Source organism: Eupeodes corollae, chromosome 3, assembly GCF_945859685.1.
Source record: "Eupeodes corollae chromosome 3, idEupCoro1.1, whole genome shotgun sequence".
Lineage (NCBI taxonomy): Eukaryota > Metazoa > Arthropoda > Insecta > Diptera > Syrphidae > Eupeodes > Eupeodes corollae.
In genome coordinates, this window is record NC_079149.1 from 62,818,260 (window position 1) to 62,824,086 (window position 5,827).

The following is a 5,827-nucleotide window of genomic DNA, read 5'->3' on the forward strand; positions in this document are numbered from 1 at the left end:
AGTACTGTTTCAAACTAGAAATGTGTTGCATCCAACTCATGTTTTGATCGATCGTAGTACCAAGATATTTAAAGTTCCTGACCACTTCAATTTGAAAACAACTCGAACTGCAGGCCTCATTTTCATTAAAGGTTGCTTCAGACACAGATGTACAAACACAACCATTTAAGCTGAAACGCTGACAGTCAAACGAGTGGAACTTGACATCGACATATGGTGGCTCAAGTGAACCTAATCTGAAAAACATTAATTTAGTTTTTCCACTTACAATTAACTTATGTGAAGCAAACCATAATCTCAATAAGTGAATATCGTGGTTTAGTTCAGCTGTCAGATTCAGTGGGCTCGTTGAGCCATATGCGATTCCAAGATCATCTGCAAAAGCTGTAACTCTACCTGCAAACGGTAGGGAAAACAGAGAGTTAATGAAAATCAAAAACAGAACCGGTCCTAAGACTGACCCTTGGGGGACACCTAACCTTAGCACCTGGGGGCTACTTAAGAAATCACCGATTTTTACTCTTAGTTTACGGTTCTTTAAGTAAGAAGCGAACCAGTTGTATATAAAGCCACGAAAACCGACATTATATAGTTTATCCAAAAGAATATCATGAACAACCATGTCAAATGCTTTGGTAATATCCACAAAGAGACCAGCGCAAAACTTCCTTTCATCCAAGGCTTTGTTAATAAAAAAGCAAAAACATAAAAGAGCATCCTCAGTGGAACATCCTTCCCTAAACCCAAACTGAACTGGACTAAAAAAGTTAATTTTTGCTAGATGCGCGCACATTCGTTTTTTTATCATTTTTTCAAAAACCTTAGAGATTGAAGATATCAAAGAAATGGGCCTATAGTTGTTTTTCTCTTTACGATTACCCTTTTTAAACAGTGGTAATACATCTGCACATTTCAGTTGATCAGGAAAAGTTCCACTAAGAACACTTAAATTGAATAAATGTGCAAGGATTTCAGCTAAATTTGGCGCAATTTTCTTAAGTAGTACATTAGAAATGCCATCGTTACCACAAGAATTCGAGTTCTTCAGAGAGTAGATCGTGCTGACTTCTAACCCAGTTATTTCTTCAAAAAAGAAGCTATTTGCAGTCGTGGTACTAACATACACTTGATAACTTACACATCTGTTGCAAAGCGACCTACAGTTTGATTGGAAAGACATATCTCCTACTGAAACAAAGAATTCATTAAATGTATTAGCTACAACTACAGGCTCAAAAATGTCAACTCCTGCTTCTTTCAGCACAATGGGGTTAAATTGATAAGGCGTGATTGTTTTTACAAACACATACTTTTATTTGGACCTTTCACAAAAAAAAATTCATAAACCCGCCATATTTATAATTTGTAATAATTCCGATAAACCGCGATCACAAAGCACTTTATGCGCCCTCGTTCTTAATTTGTCCACTCTAAGCATGGTCTACATAAAATACAATGTTCTAATTGACACTTTTTGAGCTATTTCCTATCGATTTGGTGGTTATAGTGTTTTCATGATCTATGGTTTTCACATAAGGACTACAAATTTTCTGTATTTTTGTCTCTTTTTTTGAAGCTGTTGAATAGACCTTGCAAAACAACTTCACGCAGACTTTTCTCAAATTCGACAAACTATTTTGGCAGAAAAAATGTTACCAACTTAAAAAATATTAAAAAGGACTGTTAAGGTAAAAACGTTGAGTATGACCAATGAAAAACGACAGAACTTTATATAAACTTTATAGACGATTGACAATATGTTTTGGCGGTACTCCGAACATAAGATAAATTACATGTTTTGCAAATAAATGTAGACTTCAAACGGTTTGAAGGAGATATATTAAATATATTATGAAAACGTTATAAATAAAATTCCTAAATATTTTTACAGTAATAATTAAATATAATAAAACACTGTTATAAAGATTCAAACTGCCTCATCATCCTGACGTTCTTTCACAATAAGCTTCTCTTGACACTCCTCCGAAATATTTTACCCAGAAGAAGACCACCAAAATAAAAGAACCACAAAAGCTTCCAAAACAAAAAAAAATCCAGAATTTACGAAAACAAAACGCTTTAGTTTTCGAATGAATTTTTGACAAATTTTAGAATTTAAATCATAGATTTTATTTTTTGAATACGTATATATACACATTTTTATCATTGTAAATTTAAACATGAATTTAGTATATCGTCTATAAAATCAGTCAAACTCCAAAACACCAATTTCATCTCTCTCCGGATTATACATAATATAGCATGTTTTTCAAATTAAAATAGACTTCGCACGTGCCTGTTATTGAACTGAAAGAAGAAAGTGTGAAAAATTGAAAATATGAAATTTTCTCTTGGGTAAAACTTTAGAATATCTTTAGACGTGCGGAAACAATATCAATTTTAAATTTATTTTTTTATTATACACTGAATCCTTAACCCTTTCTCGTTTTCGATGCTTCTCTTTTCTTAAATAAATCCAATTGCCGGAACGTCAAAAATTTCTTCAAGGTTTTACAATTTACATAGTTATATATACTTTTACATATGTATGTATATGTTCATAAATATTAAGTCATAAAAAGGTGGGTGCTATAGTCTTTCCAGATATATGTTTATAACATGGCAAATTAAATGCATGAGTGCACGCACAACGAACGACTTTAAATTTCTATAAAAGTTGTATCCTCCATAGATTGGATAGATTGGAATACTTTCTTATGGGGAAATCAATAAAGAGATTTAAGTATCTAGAGCTAGACAGACATTTCAGGAGGATGTACTATGGTCTTTTTGTTTTGACTGCTAAGTCTGCTATTATAGATAGTTAACGACTTTTGAGTTATGAATCTTTTCGAAGCAAAAATCAAATCAATGGTGGATAAACTTGCCTGACTTTAGTGGTGGGTGAAGATTTCAGGAGTTAATGTTTAGAAGAAGGTTTTAAGCTCTCATATTGCGTTTTTTATTTATATTTATATCAGTAGACTATTTAGTATCATTCTTTATCAAGTTCAAGAGGATAAAATCAATAACGCGTTTAGGTACAACTTCAAGGCTGCCTCCCTTCTCATGTCCATAAAATGACCCACACAATTAAAATTGTTTTTGAATTTTGGATCACAGCAGCGTAAATAGCTGTTGCAATTTTTTTATTTTAAATGAATAATATATGGTTTTTTTCTAAGTTAGTTTTGACGATGAAGTCAATACAAAATAGTCCCACGGCTGACAGAAAGTTTTTTGCTTGAAGTCATAATCGAATTTCAAAAACAGGTAAGTTGAAGTGCTAGAGTGTTGATTTCGAAACCATTTGTCTGGCTGTTTTTTTTTTGTCGCTGATACAAGGGGTGCTGGCTTGAAAACAGGGATTTTCCGCATTTTTTGATTGGCAGGTATACAATTTTTTAAATAAATGTAAACCAGTCCAAGTCGTTTTATGTTAGAGCCGATGCAACTTTAAATTCGACAAAACCATCTGTGGAAAGAAATATTTAAATTTGTAGCTTATTGTAAAGCAAGAAAGTATGATTATTGATATTTCCAACGTATTTGATAGGATTTTGAATTAAGGTCTCTTATAGAAAATCCTTACAATTGATTTCGATTAATCTTTTTTTTGTAGCAATATTAATAGTTTTGATAGGACACTTGACTTAGTATTTGTTGATAAGGATTTTGGAATGTCAGTAAATGAATCACTTTTTCCAATTTTTCCTAATTATATGCATCATATTGCTCTAACTTTAAATTTCAAAATACTTAATTTCTTTAAACATACAACTAATAACTCATTTAACTTTGCAAAAGCCAATTTTGTTGGCATGGCGAATTATTTGGGTTGTTTAGTTTTGCCCGATGATTTTAATAATAATTTTGATTTGTCTTACTTCTATAGTGACTTTCTAAGTACTCTTAAGGAAGCAATTGACATTTTTGTCCCTAAAGCACAAATTAAAAATAACCCTAAGCCACAATTGTACAACAAAAGACTCATATATTTGAACAATAAAAAGAATAAAGTTTATAAACTGTTACGGGTTTTGTCCGTCTGATGCCAATTTGAAAGTTGAATACATTGCTCTTGAAAAGAGCTTCAAGTTATTAAATACATTTCTTTTTAAAAACTATATTCGTTCAATGGAATCTAAAAGCATCTTTTATAACTCCTATTCATAAAAGAAGTCCAAAACAGGACATATCCAACTATCGCCCGATTTGCAAGTTATCCGCTATACCAAAAATTTTTGAAAAAATTGTTTGCGATAAGCTTTCGTTTTTATTAAAAGAGACTATATCCACATTTCAACACGGATTTGTATCCGGGAGATCAACTTCTACAAATCTTACAATTTTCTCTAACTTTGTTTTAAATAATCTAAAAAAAAGATATCAAGTCGATGTCATATATACGGATTTTGCCAAAGCATTTGACAGAGTTCACCATACAATTTAAATTCATAAACTGGAAAAACTATGTATACATTCTAACTTGCTAAATTGGTTGCGTTCATATCTTACAGGACGCATTCAATATGTCCGTATTGATTCGATCGTCTCACGTCTAATAGATGTTTCCTCGGGTGTTCCACAAGGTAGCCATCTTGGACCACTTTTGTTTCTTATAGGCTTTTCACACCAAACCCAAAACCGGGTTTTCGGCATTAAGTTTTTTAAAACCGAAAATCGTTCATACCGAACATTTACACGTTTTCATTTGACATTTAAATTTGTTTAACACCAGCTGTCAAATTTTGTATTGATGAAAAAAAAAAACATTTCAGAATGAGCTGCAGAACTTTAGATATACTCTGCAATGAACTAAAGGATCTGGAAATGCAAGATACAAACCTTAGCCTTATGAAGGTACTTATCAAGTTGAAAAAGGAAGGTAAAGATCTATACGAGCTCCAAAAGAACGAATGGGATCCGGTCATTGTGTGGTTTAACAAACGTTTCGATATGAATATACAAAAAATTCCCAGTATATCGCCACCCACCGTGTCGGATGGGGATAAAATGAAAATATCCAAGTAATTCCTTTCACACAGTGAAGATGTTCTATATGGTATGTATTCTCTCATGATTCAATTTTTTGAAAATTCTTGAAGTGCAAACATTCTCCTAAGGATTTTTCTTTGCTGTCGACACCCTTGAGTTGATAATCCTTTCCCATGCTGTGATAGAGCAGCATATCAGCGTAGACAAGTCCGTAATACCAGCTCGTCTCGAAGAGGAGTTTCAACTGAAGTTCTGGGAACGGGTGGAATGGGCTCACGACATGAACCATCAAAAACTAGAAGCTCGATTGGCTGCAGCTATCCTCTTTGTTTACTTCAACCGGTCAGAAAAATTCACCAAAGAGAAGATTATTGTGTAGAAAATATATGATCAAATCAATAAACACAAAACTGTTATAACAAAAATTAACTTTACTTAAAACATATTCTTTTTTTTTCACAACAAACTCAATCTAAAATACTGCTTATGACTATTGCTTCTGTTGGATAATGTGCCTTCAGAATCGCCATGTATTGTGACCGACCAAGCAGCTTATAGGCGGGCTTGAGAAGATTCTGAACGATTTCGTGTAGGTCCTTATGGCCGGAACAGTGAAGGTTAATTCCTAGTTCCAGATTCGTACCAAAATCACACTCGCCTGGCTTGTCCAAAGCACTGAGGATCTTATTGATGTTGGCATCGCTGTCCATCAAAGGGCGATAGCCCACTGTTGTGGTTTTATTCACTGGAACAATGATTCCCACATTGTGGAATATTTTGGCGCAAATTTTCCTAGCTTGCTGCAATTTAGCTCCCACCAGAGATTTCC

General features: G+C 33.3%; 1 pseudogene; it reads left to right on the forward strand.

Moving 5' to 3' along the window:
• Positions 1–4,782: 4,782 nt before the first annotated feature.
• Positions 4,783–5,377, forward strand: LOC129950510 (ATP synthase mitochondrial F1 complex assembly factor 2-like; annotated as a pseudogene).
• Positions 5,378–5,827: the final 450 nt, after the last annotated feature.